This window comes from Protopterus annectens, chromosome 1.part2 (assembly GCF_019279795.1).
Source record: "Protopterus annectens isolate FY-2018-M chromosome 1.part2, PAN1.0, whole genome shotgun sequence".
NCBI classification, from domain to species: Eukaryota; Metazoa; Chordata; order Ceratodontiformes; family Protopteridae; genus Protopterus; species Protopterus annectens.
The window spans coordinates 881220026-881247965 of record NC_056727.1 but is presented as its reverse complement, the minus strand read 5'-3'; positions in this window follow the sequence as shown (position 1 = coordinate 881247965).

Genomic DNA, 27940 nt, shown 5'->3' with positions numbered 1-27940 from the left:
CTATGGATATAATAAATAAATATTGCACTTACTTGGAATATATGTAAGTATATATTGCACAAATAAATAAAAATTGACTTATGTGTCCAGACCCCTGGGACTAGTGCCCGAGTTCAGAAGTCTAATCACTGTAGGGTAGAAACTGTTGCTGAATCTTGTAGTTCTGCAGTGGATGCTGCAATATCTCCTGCCCGATGCCAGGAGCTTAAAAAGTCCATGTGCAGGATGCGTGTTGTTTTGTATTATTTTGGTGGCCTTTTGGATGCTACTTGCAGAATAAAGATGTTGTATCAATGTAAGACTGGAACCTGTTACCTTCCCTGTAACCCTCACCACTCCTTGTAGCACCTTCCTTTCTGTAACTGTGCAGCTTCCAAATCACACTGTGAAGTTGCATGTGAGGATGCTCTCTATTTCACCTCTATAGAAGGTGGAGAGAATATGAAGAGGAAGCTTTGCTTTTTTTCAGCCTTCTTAAAAAGTGGAGGCATTGGTGCACTTTCTTGATCAGTTGGCTGGTGTTTCCTGACCATGAGAGATTCTCTGATATGTGTACACCCAGGAATTTCGCACTCTTAACCCTCTCCACACTCTCACCATTGATCCTGAGCACTGGGTGGTTTGTTCTCCTTTTCTTGAAGTCAATGATAATCTCTTTGGTCTTTCTTACATTCAGGTTGTTCCCCTTGCACCAATTGATCAGAGATGTCACCTCCTCTCTGTATGCCCTTTCATCCTCCTTTGTGATGAGCCCACAACAAGTATTTGTAACAGGTATTTGTAACAAGTAACAAATATCTGTTACTGTTATTTACTATGGTTGCTCTGTGTTGTTGCATCTTAGTAACTCATTGTTTGACACGTTAATAATTGTAGTCATACTTGTTATAGTACTTTCTTTATTCATGAATTATGTAGTATTTATGTATTTTCTAAATGCTCTTGTTAGTTGACTTTTAAATGTTGCCTTTGCATTCATGGCTCGGATTGTGTCGGAAATGGGTCCTTGAACCAATTCTCTTACCTGGCTAACAAATGTTAAATAAATAAACTTAGATCTAGTCTTCATTTTAAAGTTAAACATGTCTCTAACATATGTGTGAGGCCTACCTCCACCAAATTAATCCTTTCTGGAGTGAGAGATTCGGTCACTACAGTTTAGAAAAGTCTCAATCCTTGTCCCACTTTCATATTTTTCTGACTTCTTTAATTAGCTTAAACCCAACCAAGCAAAGTGCTTCATTATCCCAAAACAACACTGAGGAATATAACACAATCCGCTCAGGTAAGAACAACAGCATAGTCTGCCAATCCATGTTATATTCTGGGTGACAATTTGTATACAACACAGCCAACTGAGTGCCCTGCCAATATAAATACAAATCCTGGAGATCCAGCCCATCCTCCTGACCCCTTTTAGTCAGACAAACTGGGTGACCTTACTTTTTACCTTATTCATGAACCCTCAAATGGAAGTAGCTGGAATTGCCTGAAAAAAGTACAGGCATAGAGGAAGCTAGAACATTTTCAGAACTTGCACTCTTTAGTCAAATTTCAAAAGCTGATTCTTCCAGTCATTACCATACTCTTTATTTTCCTTAATAAGTATTCATAAGAAGCTTCTTCACTTTATCTTACTGATGTCACCACCCTGATACCAAGGTATTTAACCTGTTTAAGATTCCATATGCTATGAAAATGACTATCTAAGACATGAGAATGACTACAGTTTACACAAATAACCTGAGTTTTATCTATCTTCATTTTGTATCTTGGTATTTTGCCAAACTTATCCAACAAATCTGATAAATGTCAGAGGTCTGGCTTTGGGTCTGTCATATAAACCAAGAGGAAATCAGCAAAAAATGATAACTTCATCTCTTGACAACGCCAGTTATAATTCCTTATTTTGAAAATACAAATTACATGAGCTATGGGTTCCACATACAGAGTGAATAACAATGTCAGTAGTGGAAATCCCTGACTAGTACCCCTACTCAAACCAAGCATAGTTGAAAAATTATCATTGATTTTTTCTTTTTTGTTGTAGCTATTAAGCCTTTATACATTTCTGTCAACCGTTTAATTAATGTCTGGAAGACCCAGTTCTGTCAATGTCCAAATAAATAAAGCCAAACTGATGTTGTCAAAAGAAAGTATTGGGATCGAAAGAAAAGTGTCAAGTAGAGTGATGAAGAAAGAGGTAACTGGGAAAATATGTTTTGGGAGTGCAATGAGTTGGCAGATTTAAAAAATGCCCTACGGAGTAGTCTATCATAAATATTGGGTGAGCAAATGGCTGTAAGTAAGTAAATGATTCTTTTGAGGTGGAACACATGATCTGAATTGCCTAGACATAGTAAGACCTTATTAAGTTTAACTCTGTTGACTGATTAAAAAAGCTATTATTAGAAAGTGGAAATCAAAGTCTACACCAACTGTATTTCAAGTATTGAATATTATAAAGACAGATAAAAGAAATGGAAGAGATCATTAGAAAAGGGAAGGAGTAAATTACATAGACGTAAATGGAAATTGTGAGAATAATACATGCATAATAATGTTCGGGAAGCGGAGGAGGAGTCAGGTTTAAGGGAAGGCAGGAATTCAGCAATTTTTTGTAGCGTTGGACTGATGATAGTACTAAAGAAAATGTATGTGATGTATATTATATTTAAATGGAAAATGTTAAAATGATTTGTTTTCTTTTCTGTTAATGTATGGTTGCCTATGTCTTAAGTGATAATTTAATAAAAGAGTTTACAAAAGTGTCAAGGGTTCACTACTACTGACAGCACTTTTCTTAGAGTCACTGATTATTTATATATTCAAAGTTCTTCCAAGGATATTGAGCCTTATGACCATTTATGCCTTGCCAGTAACCTTCTCTGAGCTGCATCTCCTTTCTCCAAGAAGGCCATAATAGTCAATTCCAGAGTAGATTTGGGAAAATCCATCCAGTCATCTATGTTATATTTAAACGAAGATGGTGAGTCGCACTATATAACATGCATGGAGAGTTCAGGCCAAAGGTTAATTAGGCACTGGATTCTACACCTGTCCTTCCACCATTTTTTATTTATCTGTTGGTAAAGATTTAGGTCCCTGGTTCCAGTATAAGTGAAACTATTAGACCTACAGAAGTATAAGAGGTAATCTAATGGCACAATAAGTGAGAAAAAGCTGCCTCTTCAAAAATCTATAAGACACTTAATAAAGAGATAGAGCTTCAAGCCTGTCTTTATGGCTCATGGACTTCTGGTCTGTGTTCTTTTTCATTAGGAACTTTTGGGGTCTTTCTAATTGTTTGATATGCTTAATGAGATACATCTCAAATGAGGCTTGATAATTGGACTGATTAATGCAGATTATAAGGGAGTGATTATCTATTTTGACCTTAATGATAATCCTTTGGCAGTTAGCTATGCTAAATAAAAGGATTATATAATACACCACAAAATGGAGAAACTATATACAAACATCTGTTATGCAACTGAAAATAAAACAGACAAAATTGTTGTCTTGGTCCCTGCTATTTCAGTTTCCACCTTCATGGAGAGATAAAATCTTTATTACCATGCATTACACCACATAAATAGTATTATAAACCATAGGTAATTATCTTCTTTTGATGGATAAATGTTTATTGGTTAATGCACAAAATACAATAAAATAATCTCTGGGAATAATATCAAAGCTATTTAATATCAAATAATATTTAGTCACCTAATATTTTTTTTTATTTAAACAAACTACAACAATAAAACATCACTTATGTGCAATATTTACAAAATTTTATGTAAATAAGAATTCAAAACATTTTCAATTGTCTCAGTTTTAGTGGAATTAAGTATATATGTATTTCTGCAGCAATAAAGAAACACAGGAATATACTAGACACACAACCTCTGGGACCTGCCTAGCCATATACACCTGTAAGTGGATCCTTTTAAACACTTAGCAGTGCTCACCTTCCAAATCAAGCAGGGCTGTACATGATAACCCTGCTATAAATTTGTGCCACCCATCCAGGCATCAAGGCTTACCTTAAAGGTAGTCAAAGTAGTACTTTGCCCTGCAGTGGTAAGTTATTCCATAGGCTATAAGTACATTGAGTTAGGAATGTATCCCTTCAGCAAGCCTTGTTTATTTGCTGGTGTAGACGTAGGTCCATAGTGCAGGTGCTTGTGAAGCCACTTGTTTTGTAAAGAAATAGGAGGTCAAATAGGACTGGGTCTTTTATGACCTGAGAAGCATGACACAGGTCACCTCACAGCAGCCTGTAGACTACTGATTATAAGAAGTGTCATGTTAATCTATTGGGTAGTTGAAAGATTTAAGACCTTTAATTTTTTTTCCTTCTTTCTTTTACAAGAAACATCTTTATTGAATTATCACTTATGACATAGGCAATCATACATTCATATAAATGAAAATAAACCATATTGACACATTTTCAATTGCAAACATTATATTTCACATATATAATATACTATAAAGTTATTGTTATTCAAACATTGCATTACTCATTCAATTCCTGCCTTCCCCTAAACATCATTCTTCCTCCAAAACATTATTATACATGTATTGTTCCCACAATTCCCATTTTTGCTATGTAATTTGCTGCTACCTTTTTCTAAAGGTCTTACTTCCAGTTATTTTATCTCTGTTACTATATTCACTACTTCTAGTAAGGTTGGACTTTGATTTCCATTTTCTAGTAATTGCTTTTTTGTCAGCCACCAGAATTAAACTAAGATCTTTAATTTTCTTAGTTAGAAATCTTTGGGGCCTTTCCCACTTATAACTTTAGTCCAATAAACTGAAGTTAACATCTTTGTAGGTGTTTTGATGATCTTAACTTCAATTTCTTAGTCATCAGCATTTTCAATAGCTGGATAAATTCAATGAATAGAAGTTATTTAATATGTCTTTAACTCCTAGTAATAAATTTTCTCTGTATTGCTAGAATAAACCAGAAGTCTGAAAACTGATCAGACTTATGGCCCTTGGACATAGAGTATTTAACAGCACATTCTTTACAAATAATAATATTACTATTCCATAATTCTTATATAAAAAAATAACATTTTTCCAATATGTTTTAACACAAGTGCATTCAAATAATGCATGCTTCTGATTTGCCTTCAATTCTAATTTACGTCTCTAACAGTATAACTGGGTATTTCTACTAACCTTAGCAATCAAACAGGAGTAAGAAAGGCACTGCGTATATGCTTGCAATTATAATTTTCCAAAATTATACTTGTGAAGTATTTTCTGTTGCTCTCCAAATGACATTTTCATCTGAATCTGAAAATGTATGGTATTCTGAAAAATGTATTGCCGAAATGTATCTTGTATGTTTTCCCTATATTCTAAAAGGATTTTATATAAGTCAGATAAATCCTATTTACTTTCTTTAGTTTCACAGATAAACTGGCGTAGGTGTTCTGTAAATATTAGTGGTTTCTGAGCAGTAGATTTACTTGAAAAAAAAAAGTTATTTGTGATTGAAATCTAATTCCTTATAAGAATACCCATTCATCTTGAACTAGTCCAAAACCAGTTATTAACGTATTTGTATCTTTTATATTTCTATCTTGAAAACAATTGTACCCCCCTGTAAAATAATTGTAGTTCCATCAAACTACTTTAAATTGAAGGAAACATTAACCCTAGTGGTTCTTCAATTCACTATGTTTGAATATAACTTTTTTAAAGGTTTTCTAACATTTTCCAGTTGGCGTGTGTGTGTGTGTGTGTGTGTGTGTGTGTGTGTGTGTGTGTGTGTGTGTGTGTGTGTGTGTGTGTGTGTGTGTGTGTGTGTGTGTGTGTGTGTGTGTATACCTATCAATTGTGATAATATTCTATTTCTGGTAACTTTATTTGTTTTATAACTTCAAACACTATTTATTTAAGAGTAAGAAATGTTATGTAAATATTTATTTAGAAAATTATAGGTATAATTACTTCTTCTTCTTCTTCTTTCGGCTTTTCCTGGTTAGGGGACACCACAGCAGATCATCTGTCCGCTCATGATTGGCAGTGGGGTTTTAAAGTGTCGAGTTGCCAGCCCGGCACCCAACTTTCCACAGAAGGCACACACACGCACACACTCACACCTAGGGCCAATTTAGAGTGTCCAGTCCACCTACTGCATGTCTTTGGGATGTGGGAGGAAACCGGAGCACCCGGAGGAAACCCACGTGACCACAGGGAGGACATGCAGACTCCACACAGAAGGCACCCCAGCCGAGAATCGAACCGGAGAACCTCTTGCTGTGATAATTATTAAATCTAATAAAGTTAAACAACTATTAATGTTAATCAAATCTAAATTAAAATCCATACCGGAATTAACTAAAAATCCTAGCTCATTTGGCAAATGCCAATTAAACTACCTTTCACTAACAATACACTCCAATCATTTAGTATAAGTATCATATTCAGCAACCTACAAGGACTCCTAGAAGCACTACTCATAAATTATAATAAACAATAATATTTCTTAACAACAGTTCCTCAGATCTATTTTCATTATTTATTCTGAACACATTATATATGATATATTTCAATATAAGTATTCTTATATGCAATTTGTGTCTCATTCAGAGTTAGTGAAATTCACTTGACTACCAAGCTTGAATAACCTAGTGCATTATCATTAAACCATGTATTAATATTCACATATCATTATTGCATTACAAAGTGATTAATCAAAGTATGACATTCAATCAACCTTATCTAATAAAGTTAGATCAAATTTAACAACAGATATATAACTGTAGAAGTAATATATAAACATGTATAGACCTAAAGCCACCTAAAACCACTTAATAAACTAAAATATAAAATGACTGAGCTACCATGAAGAAATGAATGCAGACAGGAAGGCCATCTAGTACTTCCCTAAAATAATTTGGCAGCCATTGATGTGATCAGTAGCAAGAGAAGCAAGAACAAAAAGAAATTCCGTTACAAACATTAAGTCGAACATTGAGATTTAATCAAATTGAATTACATACTTAGTAAAAGAGGCTTTCTCATATACACTTGACTTGATTATGTATACTCTTCTGCCCTTATTAACCTCCCCTTTGTAATCAGCTGCAGCAATTGCTAAAAGTATATATGTATGGAAATACATTTCTGAACTCGGAGTACTTGTTTGTGTATAAATCTGAATAAATACAGTCATTTATAAATAGATTATAAGCACATACTTTAAGTTACTGTACTTACTTAGATTTTATATCTAACAACCTGATGAAGCGCACTTGTTAGGTGCGTGAAAGCGCTTGTTCTGTTTTTACAATAAAAATCGTTGCTGCTAATCCATCGTGGAGGTTTCAGTGATTTGTTGGATAGATTTTATATCTTATTATATTTTTATTTTTATTTTATTTAACATTTGTTGACCGGGAAAGTCCGACTAGGTTCCATAGATCCTGTTTTCAGCGGAGGCCCGGGGAGAAATGCTCCAGAAGTATGTCTTTAGAATGTGGGAGGAAACCGGAGTACCCGGAGGAAACCCACGCAAACGCAGGGAGAACATGCAAACTCCACACAGAAGGCACCCCAGCCGAGAAATGAACCGGAGAACCTCTTGCTGTGAGGCGACAGCATTAACCGCTGCACCACTGCGCCGCCCAATATTTGTTAAAATTACTTAAATGCTCCATTGATTTATGTATATTTTTTGCATGGCAACATTAGAATGGATTAAATACTAAATAGAACCACTGTTACATATAGTTTCTCCCATATATCAGAAGCTATAGATATAGAAGCAGAGAAACAGATAAATGAGGACAAATAAAGCTCTGCGTATTTGTATAGTCGACATTTTACTTCTTTATATTTAAGTAGACCATGCAAACTTAATGATGAATGCTGAAAAAGAAGCTCCATAATGTCAATAGAATGCATGGATCAAGGTTCAGTCTTAGCTTCATACAGCAGCTAGACAAAAGAATTAAATGTATGAGCCGTAAACTGCTTCCTATATTCCAGAGTTATATTCTGTCAGCCTGTCCTTGTCACTGTATGACACCGAATTTAAGTAAAGTTATTAAGATCACAATTAACCAATCAAAAATTTAAATATTTAGAAAATAAAAAGCTAATATTATATTATTGTTTAATATTAATGAGATAAAACGTGCTTTAAGCAAAAATTTGTAATATATGTCAGGTGTGAATATCTCTCTAAAATCATTTAAAAATGTTGTTTCTTCAATCACTATTTTGTACTGCAATCCACACATGCAGTTTTGTACGTCACATTTCATGGCTGAGTCTCTACCTCAGGTTCCTTTGGTTATGCCTAAATCCATCCTATTGTTTAACAGTAAAAGTGGTGTTATGGCTTTTCCATTTGTATTTGGTTATTTTGCATTATGAATGCCTAAAAATAATACCATGGGGATTAATAATCAGTTTTGTAAGTGTATCTATTATCACTTAAATGCATGACAAAGAGTTCAGTAACTCTAGTGGCCTTAAAATATGACATCTATCTCACAATTAAAAACAAATGCAATAGCAATAGTAGTGTTTTTTGTTTATAAATTAATTAAGATGATAAACTACTAATGGACAGAGGCAGCTTCTAAATGTTTTATCCCATGTGCAGGTCCCCTCAAATTAGTTATGATATGATCACAATTATTCTCATTAGGGGTAATATATAATTATCAACCATGGGGTGTGTAAAGCCAATCTATAACCAAATAGGATATGTTATTCTGAGCACAAAAAGAGAAACTGGCTAGGCTTAAAATGGCTTGCAAGGGTAGCTAGCCTAGTTCTTATCTATGAACCTATGAACATATTATGTTAGAACACAGCAATTCCCCAAACATTGCCATGCTACTTTCCTTGAAGACTATCACACATCACATCACTCCCTTTACATCGATTCAGATTCATTCTACAGTTGCATATTATGACAGTTCCCAGTTAACTTGCTTAGTACTTGTCACTATAGTAAATTATAAACATTTTCAGTCGCATGATGGAACATGACCAATGATATTCCAAGTCAAAAGAGAAGCATAACCAATACATAATTACAGACTGAAACCTCAAAAAAACTCCAAAAAAAAAAATCAGCTAAGCACATCAGTGTTAATGCAAACATGTTCAGCCATTTTAGGATTCATCTTAACACTCATGAGCCTTAGGAGAGGAATAAAGTAGTTTCTCAGCCAGTAAATTAGCCATTATCAAATTAATTAAACTGGGCATTTTTGTATTTGCTTTTTCAGTTCTAAGAGTGCCACCATCTTATTAGCACAGTATAGTGCTCATTTAGCATTGCTAGACAACAGAACATGTTATTCAAAAAAGAAAACATTAAAGCCACATAAAACATTGTTTACAATAACATCTGTTAAATAAAAAGTGAACTTTTAACAAGCAGGTGGTCTTCTATTAATTAAACACAATGCAAAAACAAACAAAAATAGGCAAATATTTGATTTGAATGTGATAAACTGAGAGGCTGCCAGCATAGCTAGATAGAATTTTGTAAATAATTCTATGTCTTTGTATATATTAATATGATCCACAGGCTTGTGTTACAAATGTAATAAAACTGTGTTATGTGCTGAACTTCAAAAATATAACCACAGTGCACCCTGCTGGGAAGAAAGCAGAAATGTATATACACTCTAAGCCTATGTAATGTAGGTTTTATGATAGCAATTGGAACATACAGAGTTATCTTGCAAACTCTGAGAAAATAAGTAAAGAATTTTATGACTGTGTGTGATCTCAAGCTAAGAGACAGGTTGTCTGGGCTACAAGTTTCTTTCTATTGACTTAAGACAGAGATAATTACTAGGTTTCACATGTAAAGTGTCTTTTATTGCTCTATGATTTCCTGGCAGCTGCAGATCACAAATAAATGTTATATTTTAAGCTCTGTTAGCCTGGGAACTTAAGTAGTGGTGACAAGAATGATGTAATCTGAAATTACTCAGCAGTAATATCTATTATCAAAGAACTATCTCAGAGGGAATGAGGTGCATTTTGTATTTTGTTCTGAAGCTGATAACAACTCACCAGCACTTGTTTTGCTCTGTAAGTAAGATTTAGATCTTAGTATTTCTCTTAGAGAGAGATAGGAATATAGCAAGATTAGTCAAGCTGTTTTCTATATTTATGTCAGACTGTCCTACAATGTTGTTTTAAAATATTTCCTGTGATTTCCGAACTGTCTATTGTCACTGTGTTGAATTAATGAGTATTGTCTTGTGGTTTTATTATTTGTTATTAAATATTTTTAAACCTTTTAACTGTGGCTGTTTTGTGTAGAGATAGTTTAAGCTCTTAAAGTACTTCCATGTATTTGGTGATACTGTACAAGCCACTCCAATAGCCTTGCTATTCATCACACTTACCAATTGGATAATAATAGCATTGCACAGTAGAAATGGACACTCTTTGGTAAGGGCCTTTAGAGTAGCTGATAAGAGTAGTTGGTGGCAGTGATTACTACATTATAGCCTGGGCAGAACTGGGCATAGCTAGTGAACCTGTGCCAGCCTTCCCCAGGAGTGTCTGTGTGTTTGTATATAAATCAAATCTCAAAGTGTGTGTGTGTGTGTGTGTGTGTGTGTGTGTCAGCTACTTGGATGGGGACATGAAGCTCTGGTTAGACAGAGAGGGTACTGGAGGTTTTGGCTCGACTACACGGCTGAGATCTGAACCCCATAGCTGTGCCAGTGGGGAGTCTTACTAGGGATCTGGAGAGAAAGGGAGAAACCAGCCCCAGACTGACTGTGACCTGTGTGTGCTGTTGAGGGAAATTGTACTTTACTGTGTGTGTACTTGTAATCCTCCCAATGTGCACATCCCTTACTAGTGTTAGTGGTGAGGATTGAGGCTCCTTGATTACTGGGCCAGTGCATGGGCATCACATTGAAGATAACTTTCTTTTTCACTTTCTTACATACTCCAGCATTACTCACCATCAAGTCATCTCACTATTTATCAAAAAGCAACCTTCTTAAGATAAAACAATGTTGTAAATGTGGGTTATGTCAAACCACAACCAACTTAAGATAAAACAACATTATAAATGTGGGCTATGTCAAACAACAATCCACTTAAGATAAAACAACATTGTAAATGTGGGTTATGAACAAATAGGCTTACCTTATCTTAATCCCACCTGAGACAATAAAAAACATGAAAAGATTATCATCGGTACTGTAACTCATTTATAAATTGCCTAGCAGTCAAATAAGCTGTATTCAGCTGAACCCCTGTCAATGACAAAACAAATAACTGACTTTTTCATAGATTCCTAGTTTCATAAATTGTTACTTGGCTAATGACACAAGGGGCCTTTCTAAGCCTAGTCAAGTTTTCCTGAAAGAATAATGATGCCCTCTATACAAATAGGACATTGAGGGCCAGGCATTTATAAGCTACTGCTGTCCATAAGGGATATGGGTGCCAGGCCTGGTGTAAATTTCCTATTCCCCATCCACTGGTCTAGATTGTGCCTAAATTGGGTAATAGACAAACTCAGCTTCACATGGATGGGGGGAGCCTGTTCCCTAGGAGGAGCAGTCTCTGGAACACATATCTGTCTCTCCAGCATGTTTTGTTTAAGTCACAGACAAAATTCAGGTCCCTAGACCTTGCATTTCTGATACTGTTTGACTTATGAATATGCAGGAGATTCATAAGGTTGGGATTTACCAATGCAATGTAAACTAGGCATAGACCACCCCTCAGCAATCTATAGGAGACTGAGTAAAGGGAAATGGCTTTAAGGCACCCCACATAAGGCAGGTTTGGTATGCCTTATATTCTTTTTGTAAGCAACCTCTGAAGTCACTCTTATTGCTGCATGTGCCTAGTCATGTAAATACCAAAGGGAGCATTGTACTCTATGATTGGTCTGTTAAGGGCAGAGTACACTGGGATAATGGCCTCTTTGGACCTAGATGCCATGCCCTTACTTATAAGTTATGCATCATAAAAGGATTTCCTCACCACTGTGGCTACATGGTGGTTAAAGGTAAGGCTACTGTCTACATGCATACCCAGATCCCTGACTACTGGGTTGACTCTTTGTAGCGTATTATCAACATGGCAATTAGCCAGGACAATTGACTTCCCAAAGGGTATAATTATGTATTTCTTAGCATTGAGTTTTAGACCATTGCTTTGGCACAATTTGTTAGGCAGAGATAGGCTTTCTTGTACAATGTTTGTGTCTGCAGGAGAGTCGATGATAACCCCCAGCTTGAAGGCATCTGCAAATGTAGTCAGCCATAAACCTTCAGCGTTTAATTCCACTTCAGGGAAATAGATGCCAAAAAGGAGTGGGCCCAGTAAAAGCCTTGGGGGACTTTGCTAGTGAATGGCCTCTTGGTGGAGGTGGCCTCACATATTTTGACCTCCTGGATCCTATCAGTAAGCCAGTTGGCTATCCAGTGGATGCAAAAGGCTTTACACCTAATTTAGTGAGCTTGTCTATATTGCCTGAGTGGGGTATTGTATCAAAAGCCTTAGGCAGGTCAAGGTAAACTGTGTGCACAGTCTTGCTGTCATGCATTGTTTTGGTGACCCTCTCAAAGAAGTCCACCAAATTTTATAGGCATGAACTTTCTTTAAAGCTAAACTGTCTTGGCTCCAGTGTTTGCAGGTTACCCATATCCTCATTTATCATGTCCTTGATGATTCTTTCTCTGGCCTTACATATAAGGCTAGTCAGAAATATCGGCCTGTAGTTACCTGAATTGGTAGTTGGACCTCCTTTGTGCAGAGGAATGACTGTAGTCATCTTCCATTCCTCGGGCACAAAACCTGACTGAAGGCTGCAGTTGAAAAGTGATTCAAGTGGAACAGAGAGGTCATGTTTCATGCTATTTAGTAAGCATCCTAGGATGTTATCAGGGCCCATCACTGCAGTGCTTTTGGCCTTGGGAAGTGCATTGAAGACCTGTTCCCTAGTAGTAGTTGGGGAGATTGTGGTATGTGATATTTCCTTTGGACTATCAGGGGGAATGGGTGGAGAAATTTGAGCTGAACTTGCCAGCCAAAAGGCTGGCATGGCCTCTGTTTCAGTGTGTGGGTGATGCCATTTACAATAAGTTTTGCACATTGTTACATATTTCCCTTGACGTTACAGACATAGCTGTAGAAAGCTTTGTGGTTGTCCTTTGCCTGAAAAGCTATTTTTTCTTAAAATTTAGTTTTGAAATATTAATTTACCCTCTTAGCTGCCAGTTTGAATTGGTCAGGGGGGTTAGTATGTTGGGCTTTGTTCCTCCTACATTTTGCCAAGTTTTTTCTTTATTGTATAACAAATTGATATTGTGATTCCACCAGGGTGACTTTTCTTTTCACTTTGTCTTATTCTAAGTACGAATGGGCACAGCTTGCTCTATACAGGCTATCAATACGGCTGTACAGGGATTTTGTAAATAACTCAACATGTGCTATTGTGTTCACTGGGTTTGGGGGTGCTTGGAATTTAGTCAAGGTGTTGCTTATTAGTGGTTAGATTTGGAATAGTTTCTAAAGGTTTTTGCTTTGGATGGGGCCACGGATTTAATTTTTATTTCAAGTAATACCTCCTTCTGGTCAGATCTGATGAATGAGGACATTACATTAAGTGAGGAACATCACTCCCCCATGTTTGTGAGTACAAGGTCAAGGATCTTTGTACCCTGGTAGGAGAATGAACCAACTATTCCAGGATGTTGACATTAATGAAGTTTAGGAACCGCTGGACTTGTGCATTAAAAGTGGTTTAGGATTCCCAATCTATAGAGGCATAGTTGAGATCCACCATGAAGATTATACTAGCTTGAATGGTGAGGGAGTCTAGTACACTGAGATAGGTAGTACTGACTTGCTGGAACATGGAGGGGGACCTAGAGGTTGCAAAGATATGAAACGAGACCCTGTCTATGATGTGTTGCACATGTGTGAGTTCCAGTGAGTAATACACTTTAACTAGTCTAAATGTGAGGTTGGTTTTAATATAGGCTGAGACTCCTCCACCTTTAGTTCCCTCCTGTGCAGTAGCTGCTGTAAAGGTGTGAAAGGCATTATAACCTTGCACTGCTGGGGTACTCTCAGTGACTTTAAACCACATCTACTTTACTACACAGATGCTTACACTCTGCAGGGAGAGGAAGACTTGCAGGGAATGGAGTCTAGGCTTCTAGCATTCAGTAGAATCACCTTCCAATATTCCTTCGTAGGCTCATTTATGTTGGGAGGTTTATCAGTTTGGCATTGCCTAAAAAATGCACTATGGGAGTGAAAAAGGTCTTTGCCAATATTCAAAAGTCTAGATGGGATAAGTGCATACTATCCCAGGCAAAACAGAGTGGTCTGTCAACCATGTCCTCCCAGGACAACAATATCGTACCCCCCTAGATTGAAACCAGAAGCTAAGCCAATTGTTAAAATCAATCATTTTCTCTTGGTAATGTAGCATCATCCTTGGAGACAGTAGTATGCAGAGTCATACTGGTACCTGTGGTTCAATGATCTGAGTGCCTGTGTAACTTGACTGATCCTGGCCTTGGAAAGGTAGTTAACAGTGACTCTCTTCTTACTCATTCTGGTGAGGGGGGACATTGGAGTGCCTCACTATAGAATCACCAATCACCAGGAACTTTGGTTTTGCACTGGTTTGCCTTAAGGGCTTAGCAGCAGAGGCACTGGATACAGTGTTACTATGTGTAGCTGTGGGTGGTGTTTTAACATAGTGATTACCTGATGGCTGAGGACCCTTTTTAGATTGTACCGTGTAGGAGGTCTTAATGTTTTAGGAAAGCTACCTGTAAGTGCTTCAGCATGAGTAATTTTATGTGTAGGGTCTTTACCCTGTGCAGCAGGCATGGTGCAAGTGTCACTGACAACCTTTGTAGGATTAGTTTTGGTTGTATGAGGGAGTTTTGCCTCCAGCATTAAAGTGTATTTACACCTCTCACATACTTTATCTGTTTTGTTAAGAATAAGTGAGTTGTCAGTGTACATGAGGCAATTGCTACAATGCCTCAGAATAACCATCCCATCCAGACTGGCCACAGAGAGAGTTGGGAAGGGCATATCTATGGCTACTGATTTACAAGGGAGGAGTGAGGGAAATTTAAATATTGAATAAGTCAATAAACCAAGGTTTATTTTACAAATCATTATTTCTTCCTGTCTTTAGCAAAGACAGAAATAGATGAATTAACTTTCTACTTTATATTAGCGACTTCAGACCAAATGCTTTTTTTTCAGAATTTCTTTGTAGGGATACAGATGACCAGTCCATGTCTTCAGGCACTGGAATAATGTTGTTGTTCTTGAGGGGGAAAAAACTGTAGCCTCATCTAAAGCATTAAAAATTCTAGGGCCAGATGGTAGAAATATTTCAAGTCTTCCAGGATATGACAGTTGGGATGTTGCTTAGTTTTATCAGCTTAGTAAAAGGCCAGCATCTTTTTCTCTTCTCAAGTGTTTTTATGGTATAGTCATTATCAAACCTGATTATATGCTGACCCAGTTTTAAAGTGAATTCTGACCAGTCAGATCTAAAACCAATTCTTTATCAAGAAAAGGTAAGAACACCTCCTGTTCAAGGAGGTCTTTTTCTTCACCATCTGGAATATTATAGCAAAGCCACCCATCTAAAGTTGTTGACCCCTGTATTAGTTGATGACTCCCACCTGTTTGACATGCTTTATTTTTAAGTCAGCTGTGGGATCTACATGGGTTCTATAGCTGCCTCAGGAAAGGAAAGGAAAGGAAAGGAAAGGAAAGGAAAGGAAAGGAAAGGAAAGGAAAGGAAAGGAAAGGAAAGGAAAGGAAAAACTTCTCCAGGATCTATAACAGAAGAATCTCTTAAAAGGTGCACTGAGCCTTTACAGAAACAAACACTTCCTACTGGCTACTACAGCTTTTTCCCTTGAGGCTCAGTGGTATAGGGTCTTCCCATAAGTTAATATTTATTGGTTGCTGCTCAAGTTTCCTACTTTATTGTACTGGGAAGATGTGTAGGAAACTTGAACACAACTTGGGAAATTTCCTGGCAGGAAAGCTAGCAAGTTCTAAGAGGAGAAAGACACAGTTGGAGGATAGACCCTTTGGATTCAATGGTTGCTTCTGATGAGGGGCTACCATTGTGTTTTAGGGGAGCTATTTCACAGATCTATCAGCCAATTTTTGGGATCAAATGTTCACTTAATAATAAATTTAATCTGGACTGGGAAAAGTAGTTGAAGGTCAAACTTAATCCAGAAAGATGGGCCTCGGTTACCTTACTCCCTTGTTATGCAATTAAATATAGGATATCTTTCTTTTATGGATGACAGTGCCTCTTCAAATATTTTTATACACCTTCCAGGCTTTCCTACATGTTTTCAAAACATGATTCCAGATGTGACAGCAAGACATTTGGTAGTTGGTTCCATATTTTCTGCGATAGCCCTGAGCTAGCCCTCCTCAAAGGTTAAGTTCAATCATGGTGTCATAGGTTGTGGTTGGGGAAAGTTATCCTCACTCTCTCTCTCTCTCTCTCTCTCTCTCTCTCTCTCTCTACATATTTCTTATATGAAATTATGGCTCTTTGAAATTAGATAAAAATCATATGTCATTGTTGCAACTTTTCTTATTGGTGGGTAAGAAAGTGATAACTAGAACCAAGATGAAAATGGCTCTTCCCTGGTAAATGAATTTAAATTGCTTTTAGAAGAGTTTTACAATGCTGAGATGAATTTTGTGGATATTGGGAGTCATGATTTGACATACAGGAAGTGGGACCTGGGTTGTCATCTCAGATACAAATGATCAACTAAATTAGAGACATTCAGGCTTTTTTATCCACCTGATGAACTGTAAATTTGTTTCTGTGAGTTCTAGAGTTTCTAAACTCTAAGTTTCTTTCAGTTCTAATTCTTGTTGATAGTATCTCATAACTTTATTTTCTGTTGTTGTAAATATAGTATACGCTATGTTTTTGAAAAATGAAATTTTCATTTTTACTGGAAAAAATTTCAGTAATTAACAATCAAATGCCAGCACAATTCAATATTTAATGCTATTAGACATAACATGTGTTTAGTACTTAAAAAAAACTAGCAGAGTGTGGAAATGTCCAGAATGCTGCCTGTCTTAAACTAAATTCACTGAGAAATAAAAAAAGAAGAAAGGAAAAAGAAAAGATAAGAATTTAAGCACAACAGACCTTGGTGAAGAAGAAGGGTTTGGTGAAATTGTCTTACTAATTGGACAATGTGCTCTCTCAATACCACCATAAGAGATACCTTCTTAAAGGTTTAAAAATTGTGGGATCCAAGATGATAAAAAACTAACCACAGCCTCACCTTCAGTTGTTTTTTTTTTTTTCAGGTAAGCCAAAAAATCTTATATTACACCTTCTCTCACTCTCTTTTTTTTCAAGTTACTCAATCTTGTCTAACAGCCACGTGCTCTGCTGTAGCAGGAGCTCAGATTTCTTTTTCCCTATCATTTAGTCTTCCTTCAGTATCAGTTACAACACTCTCTGAGTCCTGTATTTGAATATTCTGTTTTTGGATAATGGATTTTAAAAACTGTTTGATGCTATTTATCTTGTAGGTTATCTAGTTTTGTTTTAAAAGCTATCAATTCTCAATATAAGCTCTTGAATTGAAGTCAAAATTAGGTGGAAATCCTTCCTTAGAGTCATTTCAGTATTTGAATTTTTCGAGACAATTGTTCTCATTCTTGTATTTACTGGTATTTTAGGAAAGAGATTCCTGAGAGAACTCTTTATATTTTGTTTCAAATGTAATGGTAAATTCTAAGAGAATGCTGAAAGGAACTAGGAACTATACATCAACGTTCTTGGTGAAATTTCTCTTTCCGTTAAATTTCTACTTCTCACAGCAGAGCTCTTCACAGTTGTTTCTTCAGGTCAGCCATCTTGGATGGAACTGATAATTAACCTCTTAAAAACAAACATACATAGTTACATAATCGTTTGAAACAACAGATTTTATAGTGAATAAAATAACATTTTATCATGTAACATTTATATTACATACTGCCAGGATATATTAAATCCATGCCCCTATGTTTCATAGTGCTGTATTTTAGAATTAATCTAGCTTCTAGTTTATTTAATACCATCTAAAATTCACCACCTCAAGGTAATGTTACTGAGTCTGTAGCTAAAAACCTGAAAAAAAATCAAAACTCTTACCATGTTCTGATAATGCATGTGCAGTTATTGAACTTGACAGAATACCATTTTTCACATACATGTTGTGCTCTTGTATTCTTATATTTACCACTCATTTAGTTTGTCTTCTGTACCATTTAGCCAGATTCAGGCATATTTAATAACAAATACAATTCTATTGCTTTGACAAGAATATCTCTTATGCAACTTAACATTTTTACCAATTATGTTAACTATATGAATTTACAAAACATAATGGAATACTTGTGATAGGGACCCAGGCATGTGCACAGCACTGAGTAGAATTGAATGCAGTGTTTAGCAAGTTATCTTGATCCACCAATTGACTGATTCAGAACAATAATGAGTTGATGCCTAGTTAGCATAATCATCATGCTCAGCCAGGTGAATCTGTATAATATAAACATGAAGGAAAGCAGAGAGAACAATCACAGTATAGAAGAAGTCATAGAGCAGCAACTTGTGAACCTGCAACTGCTGAAACTGAGAGTAATTGGTAAGGTAAAATAAAGCTCTGCTTGTACAATGTTAGTACTACTTTTTTATAAGCTCATTTTGTCAAATATGGCTGCTTTTCAGTGCTATTGTAGTTGCTCACATAATATGAAATAAGTTGGTCAATGATTTTAAGTTTTTTGGTAAGGAGTATTGAAAGGGGTACTACAAGGATAAGACAAGTGCTAGACTGAAGGATTCTTTAGTATAATGGGAGACACACCCATAAGCACATAATCAAAGCACAAATCAACACAGTCTGGCTGTTCTTGTGATACAAGTTTCAATAAAAAAAATTTGCCTGTTTATAGGTTACATATATATGTCATGTGCAAAAATCTTTTTAACCCTAAAAGAAAACTGTCATGCCACCTTCGTCAATTGCAGTGTTATAGGTTTTGTAATGTGGGGGACATTTTCCTCAATAAAATTATGTACCTGACATTACTTAAAGATTGAAGATAGAGATATATGACTATCAGACACACAATGCATACTTAGTGGGCTAGGGAGAGACTGGTCATGTAATGATTTGTTAGGGCAATTCATGAACAAGCTATTAATACCAGTTTTTCCATACCTCCAGAGCAATGCTCAGAAACAGTCAAAGCAGAAACCCACTGCAGAGTCTGCTGAAAAGACAACATGGAAACTAAAGTTCTCCAATGTGGAGAACAAAGTGCTACTCCAGGCCCTCCATCTCCATGGTCAATGGCTCTATGGCCTGAATGCTGCTGATCAGGCCTACCAGGACTGCGAGAGGCAAGATCTGGGGGTAGACATTAATGCAGTAAGTGGCCATAATGATAGTTATGCAATGGTGCACCACATGACCACTGACATTACAGATGCCACTGAACAAAGAGCTGCCCACCTGGCATGGCAAGGTAGGTTGACAGGTGCTGAATCATTGGTTGAACCACCTCCCACAGAATGAAGCAGGGTGTGTTAGTTGATCTACAGGAATCCATGTCCTGTTTCTATGATAGTTTTGATTGACTATATTACATACTGGAGCATGTCATGCCCTCTCAAGTTCTCCTGCTAGAAGTGAGGCAGCATCTACAAAGTTCTTACGCTGTTAGTTCCACATTTGGTAGCCGTCATTGGCATAGATGACCTAGATCATGTTCCTACTGTGCTAGCACTTCCACTGCTACATCTGTCATGGAGGTGTGTACTCCCAGGGAAGGACATCCCTGTGGTTATGTCAGTCATAGCAGTAGAATGCCTATTAGTAGACATTACATATGGTGACACAACATGCCAACCTCTAGCCATGGTCATGTTACAACCAGTACAACTCCTGGTAGAGCCAGCACTTGTGGACAGGAGCATTCATGGGATGCACAGACTTCTGCCATGTATGCTCAGGACCTATCCAGTACAAAAAACTGCAGTGCTACAACTACTGCTGAGGCTGCATCCCAGCAGATACACACTCACACCAGTACAGCCAACAGTACATCACACATCTCCACTGACAGTACCTCTTCATAAAGCATTTTATGCCGTGTCCTCCACACACATAGTGAAAAACAATAAACGCAAAAGCACATTTTACTTTAATAATAATCCTCAGCACTTATACATTTCAGTGAGAAAAACATCCACTCATGTGCTCTCTTCCCCTCCAGGGCAAATGCTGATATCTGGGCCCTGTCCTTCATACATTGTTAGTTGGGTTGCCTGTGTCTGATGCACAGTGTGACCAGCTTATGCATGGATAAGCACAGCCTGGTATGTGCAAGCTGCTGCCCATTTGCTAGTGCTATGGCGTACGGCACTCACATCCATTTGGCATGATCATCCCCTGCTGCTGGCTCCTCCACCAAAACCTCATCTGCCTCATCCTCCACTGACTGATTTGCTGGACTGCTGCTTGTGCTATGGTTATACTGCATAGCACCTCCAGATGATATCCAGACAGCAAAAGCATGCCTTTAGCAGCCCAAACACATGCTCATTAATGTTCCCTGTTTCTGATTTGACATTGTTGTACCCTTGCTCTGTTTGATTTTGTGAATTTCTCATGTTTGTCATCAACCAATCTTCCATGGCAACACCAAGTTTCCCCTTTGAGAGGTCAGCTCTTACAAAACATTTGTACAGATTACAGATGTGCTGTATATGGGAGTTATGATAACTGCCTGGGTAGTGTGCAGACACATTGAAGAAGACACACTGTGAATTAAAGGCCATCTGGCAGTTGATGGAGTGATACCCTTTATGATTCATGTACCTCCTTCACATTTCACCAGGTGGAGCCTTCATATCAGTGTGGGTATAGTCTGTGTCCCCACAGTATCTCAGGGAAATTTGTTATATTACAGAATTCCCACATAGTGTTCCTTCTCTCTTCTGTATTACATGGGAACCACATATCCTCCCCCACATGCTGAAGCTTGACATTGTGATAGTGATGGCATATCCCCAAGGCAGATCTTTAAGAAACCCTCTACTGTGTCCCAAGTAGGTCATTGAACGGTCCCTGTAGCTAATATATGTAAGGCTGCACATACTTTAGTATCCAATGGGATATATGCTTCATGACTTCCTTGGGGATACAGATGAGGCCAACACATGTCCACAGTTTCATGAATGGTGTCACTATCCACACAGTACCAGTCTACAATATCCATGCAGAGTCCATGAAATATTAAGCGTGGTTGGATGATGCAGACTCAGTGCCTCAGGGGGCAATGATGTGACTTATCATGTACAGCAGTAGCAATAACAGCCTTTTGCAGATATACATTACTAAAGCTGTGTCAACCCCTAACATTATTAGCAATTCCCTTAGAATGAACATGAACATTCATCTGAATTCAATTATACAGAGGTAGAAGCCCATTGTGCATATTCTGCACATTTCTGAAGCTCCCTTACATCTTGTTTTACCTCATTTTGCAACCTTGAGCCACTCATTTTAATACTGTTGCTGCTCATTACCATGTTAGTATACAACCATTAACTTATTTCATGTCTGATCCTACTGTTCAGCATTCCCCACCAGCAGGACGTGTGTCTGAATTGTACACACCCTGTCAGTGGATGCTCATCCCACAAATTTGATTATGCAATACAAGAAAGTTTTCTAAATCCAACCCAGTATTTTGGAACTTTTATTTAAAAAATGAAGCTTTGGAATATTCAATCAAAGCTAAAAATCATATTTTAAATTAAATAGCTATAATCTCTTATCTTTTTAGGAAAATGTATACTTGGCAATTCGTGAACAAAAGGTTCCATATACCAGATAAACTAAGACCAGATTAAGAAAACAGTATTACTCGCTAAAGATGTAAACTAGAAATTAAGACAGACTTGAACCATATTTCATATAAATACAGTTTAGGATTGGAATATTGTAAGGTAATCAGGACAGATAAAGCTATACTTTTAAAATCCCCTTTTAATATTATATTAATAATATTAACTATTCATTATTGCCGTGTCTATTAGAATACCTCAATACCTACATGTATCAGAAAAGATCAATATTCTCTTCAACAGAGTGTTGCACCTATTGCAAGACAAATAATTACAGAAGTGGATGAAAGACACCCCTTCAGTAGCTGATGAATTTAACAAGTTGATAAATTGTAACCATGACAACAAAATAGAGACAGTAAAATTAAGACAAAATCTTCACTCAATGAATTTTACGTCCTGGCCAAAACTTTCTGCATTAATAGACACATATGTTTTTGTTACTTCTTAAATAACCAGAACAAGATACTTATTATTTCTAGTATTATAGCTGCTTATTTATGGTAAAATTAAACATGGAAAAGTTAATGCATGAGGATACATTGTAATTAGTGTTTATAGTTGTTATAATAATGTAGTTAGGCAGAATTTTTTTTAATTATTTGAAATCCATTTTGTTATTTATATTTATCTAAGTGACATAAATATTGATTTATAGACATTGTTGATTTTGTTCCTTGAAAAAGAAGTGCATATGACACAAAAATGGAAATGTATTCAATCTCAGTTTATAATCTCATAAAAAAAAACTCATGCCACATGTAAAGTAGACTATATTAGCAAGCAGGTCAGATGGGGCAGATTAACAAAGCTGCTGAGTGCAGATGATGTGGCATTACAGGCAGCCACTTCAGAAAAGGATAAGGGAATGGAATGCAAAACTGAAGGCATGAGGGATGAAGCTGCGTACAGATAAGACAGCTGTAATGGCAGCAAATGGGGGAAATCAGAAAAAGCTGAGAATTGAGATAGAAAGGAATATACTGGAGCAGGTTAACAGCTTCAAATACCAGGGAGGGATGGTTGAAGATAAGAGAAGACTGAATGAGGAGGCTAGTATCAGAGGGGCTGCAGCCAACTGCCACAGAGTGTCAGGGGGAGTGTTTGACAGAAGAATATCAAAGAAACTGAAAAGTAAGGTGTACAAAACAGTGGGGCAACCAATACTACTGTATGGTCCAGAAACCTGGGCAGTAAAGGCAGAGCATTTGAGGAAGCTAGAGGTGATGAAGATTAATTTGAAGTGCCTTAAATGGGTGATAGAATGCAAACTATGGGACAGATGAAAAAATAATAACATTAAGAGCAGAAGCCAAAGTAGCTCCAATTGCAGAAAAGGTCAAAGAGTACAAATTACGGTGGTTCGGGTACATGTGCAGAAAAGCAGAAAACAATCTGGTGAAGAAGATTTGGGATAGACAGTAAGACAGCAAGAGGAAATGAAGGCATTCAGCAAAGAGGTAGATAGACTTTGTGACAGAAGACCTGTGACAGTCAAGCATGACTGTTGAAGAAGGTAGAAGAGTGGCATTGAATAGAGAGGGAAAGAAATGGCTACAGTTCAACACAATACCCTGACCACATATAGAAAAAATAGGAAAAGGGGGGTTGATGATAATGATAATAATGATAATGATATAGCTGTGATCCTGTGGATTTGACTGGTTGGATCAGATCAGTGTGTTAACCAATCAGGGAAGATCATGCCAGCAGGTGGAGATAGGCAGGACTCAAACTCATTTCTGGCAGGTTAGCCAGCCTACCCTCATTCTGCTTCTGTTCTGATTGCTAAGTCTTACGCTCAAAATGGCCCTCATAATGACAATACTTTAACACAACCATTAATGGCAGGAAGAGCAACAACAGTCACAACAACCAGAATACAAAGAGTGGGATTATCATATTTTATTGGGCTGTTTTAAAAGACAGTCTGGCAGCTAGCAATGATAATGATATAAGACAACATTTGTTTCTTTTGCCTATTTAACTTCCAAGTTTTCACAGATGCTAACAATAATGAAGGGGAGTTAAGGACGCTGCTGTTAACTCAGTCTGAGTAATAGGCATTGGCTCTTCATCTTCTGATCAAAACATGGTAATTCAAATGGCACTCAGTCATACACAAGTAATCACACATTCTTTTCAGTGACTATTCAAGATAACCCTTGCTGGAACATCAAAACTCAGATATTAAAGAAAACAAGGAGGCACCACACAGTGTATACTGCAGTAAGCTAAAACAGACTGTTGTAGTAGATGCTACTGGGTTCCTCACTGGTGAAGTGGTTACAGGACCAAATCTTACAAGGGAGTGTAAGTGGTTCAGATCCTACTGAAGTTAATAACTACAACTACTGCCAATCTGGAACCATCACTAGTAAATATATCAGGAATGTCTCCTGTATGTAACCACAAGTGAGTCCACCAGGTGAACCTCAGGAAAATATTAATTGTACAAGCTGTTTGTATTGCACTTGCACTAATTTTATTCAATATTCGTTAAGCACTTTCATCCTTAAAATGACAACAGACTTCATAACTACAACTGAATACATGCACCACCCTTTTTTTGAGCTTACTGCTAGGCACAGGCATTCCTACTGAAGTTACCCTTTTTTACTTCATGAGAACCCATTCGATAAAATAATTACAGTGCTGATGCTGTGTTGTTGGTTAGTGATTTAATAGAATGATTACAGTGCTGATACTGTGTTGTTGGTTAGTGATTGAAAAGCATGATTACAGTGCTGATGTGTTGGTTAGTGATTGGATAGAATGGTTACAGTGCTGATGCTGTGTTATTGGTTAGTGATTTGATAGAATCATTACAGTGCTGATGCTGTGTTGTTGGTTAGTGATTGGATAGAATGATTACAGTTCTGATGATGTGTTGTTGGTTACTGACTGGATAAAATGATTACAGTGCTGATGCTGTGTTGTTGGTTAGTGATTGGATAGAATGATTACAGTGCTGATACTGTGTTGTTGGTTAGTGATTCAGTAGAATGATTACAGTGTTGATACTGTGTTGTTGGTTAGTGATTGAAAAGCATGATTACAGTGCTGATGTGTTGGTTAGTGATTGGATAGAATGGTTACAGTGCTGATGCTGTGTTATTGGTTAGTGATTTGATAGAATCATTACAGTGCTGATGCTGTGTTGTTGGTTAGTGATTGGATAGAATGATTACAGTTCTGATGCTGTGTTGTTGGTTACTGACTGGATAAAATGATTACAGTGCTGATGCTGTGTTGTTGGTTAGTGATTGGATAGAATGATTACAGTGCTGATACTGTGTTGTTGATTAGTAATTCAATAGAATGATTACAGTGCTGATGCTGTGTTGTTGGTTAGACATTCAATAGAATGATTACAGTGCTGATGCTGTGTTGTTGGTTAGAGATTCGATAGAATTATTACAGTGCTGATGCTGTGTTGTTGGTTACTGACTGGATAGAATGATTACAGTGTTGATGCTGTGTTGTTGGTTAGTGATTGGATAGAATGATTACAGTGCTGATACTGTGTTGTTGTTTAGTGATTCAACAGAATGATTACAGTGCTGATGCTGTGTTGTTGGTTAGAGATTCGATAGAATGATTACAGTGCTTACGCTGTGTTGTTGGTTGCTGACTGGATTGAATGATTGCAGTGCTGATGCTGAGTTGTTGGTTAGTGATTCAATAGAATGATTACAGTGCTGATGCTGTGTTGTTGGTTACAGACTAGATAGAATAATTACAGTGTTGATGCTGTGTTGTTGGTTAGTGATTGGATAGAATGATTACAGTGCTGATGCTGTGTTGTTGGTTAGTGATTCGATAGAATGATTACAGTGCTGATGCCGTACTGTTGGTTAATTATTAAATAGAATGATTACAGTGCTGATGTGTTGGTTAGTGATTGGATAGAATGGTTACAGTGCCGATGCTGTGTTATTGGTTAGTGATTGGATAGAATGATTACAGTGCTGATGCTGTGTTGTTGGTTATTGATTTGATAGAAAGATTACACTGCTGATGCTGTGTTGGTTAGTGATTCGATAGAAGATTGCAGTGCTGATGCTATGTTGTTGGTTAGTGCTTCACACATTTGTCGTTGGTGGTGTACTTTTCCCAATAAGTTTGTACCACTACCATTATTTATGTTCTACTACCTTTATGTGTGTATTTATTTATTTGTTTACTTTCTATTTTTATGTATTTATTTATAGCCTCAGTGTACCTGTAGTCACTATCTTGAACGGTCACTGATTAGGATGTTTGACCGCTTGCATACGACAACATGCCATTTGAAGTACCACACTTCAGTCTGAAGTTAGGGGACCCTGACCATCTACCTAATTTATTCTTATTGAAAAACATAATATTAGAGTTATTAGAATAACAAATATATGGAATAGTGAGATCTCTTTGCCACAGTTTTAAAGCATCTGTAAGTAAATTAAAAAAGAAGTAAATATTTCTCACTGCTTGACATGAAAACATTGCCAACTACTTTAATATCCACCTCCTGGTTTCAGCCTGTGAGTCTTTGAAGACGTGCCCAATGCTACTGCCTGGGGAGGAGGGGGAAGTGTGTTTGTATATGTGTGTGTGTGTGTGTGTGTGTGTGTGTGTGTGTGTGTGTGTGTGTGTGTGTGTGTGTGTGTGTGTGTGTGTGTGTGTGTGTGTGTGTGTGTGTGTGTGTGTGTGTGTGTGTGTGTGTGTGTGTGTGTGTGTGTGTGTGTGTGTGTGTGTGTGTGTGTGTGTGTCCCTGTCAGTATTGTCCCACATCGAATTTTACCTATGCCGCCCAGTAGACACCTTCCTCAGTTTTCATCTAAACAACTGTGTGGACATACGTCTGTTACTTATCACGGCTGCATACACACACATGTCCATATCACTATTCAAGGTACCCTCATTGCTCTCCAATGTTCATATCATAAATGTGGCATCTAATGAATTCTTTTCCCTGTACAATCACATACTGACATGTATACCAATGTATCCTGAATGTTTCTTGCTAGCAGCCAACTATTTCAGACAGATATTGTCTGCAACTATTCATTCCTATTATCACAGATGTACTCATGGTCTCCAGAGAGGGGGAAGGTAAAGGTTGGACAGCTCTTGCTGAGTTGAGAATGATGTTCTGGTACAAGCCCTCATGACTCACGGATGGCATCTGCTGGACAGAGTGGGTGCACACCAGAGTCTACAAAACCACATGATGGACACAGCAGTCAATGATATCACTGCAGAGTGTGTATGTGAGAAATATTATAGAATATAAGAACAGAAGAAACATACCACTGACATCATAAGGTGGGAATCAAAAAAGGCATGCAGCACTGAAGAAAAAGTTCAGCAATCAGAATTGAGACCAGCTCCCAATGCAAGCCTCATAGATGAAAAGGCATTCATGGCATTCCTGAATGGAGATGATTAGGGCACTATTATAATACCTAGAAGAGTGAACATGCTTTCTGGAAGTGGACAACCCCCTACATATTTCACATGCAGAACAGACAATTTAGTATATCTACACTACACTTGCTATACAGCTGCACTGCACATATGGTCTGTAGGGAGAACACAGATAGCAACCCATATGTTCCCCATAAGTACATTGGGTATTTAGGTATGGAGAAATGCAAACACAAATATGTATAAACTCTCCCTTCAGGTATCGTTGCAGCCATCTGTCAATGTGTCCCTAGACACCTGTGCAAATGATGATGATGGTTGTGACCCATGCCATCCTCTTGCCTATGTGTTGCAAGTGATGATTTCTGATACACAGCATGACTCAATCATCCACTGTCCATCATAGCCTTTATATAAAACCATATACATCACTTTCTACTGTGTGACACCAAATAGCTGATGTGTAATTTTCAGGGTTCATAGAAGTGAACTAGATTTTACTGCTTTGTCTGCATTGCTTATACTGTGCCTGACACTAAATGCAGA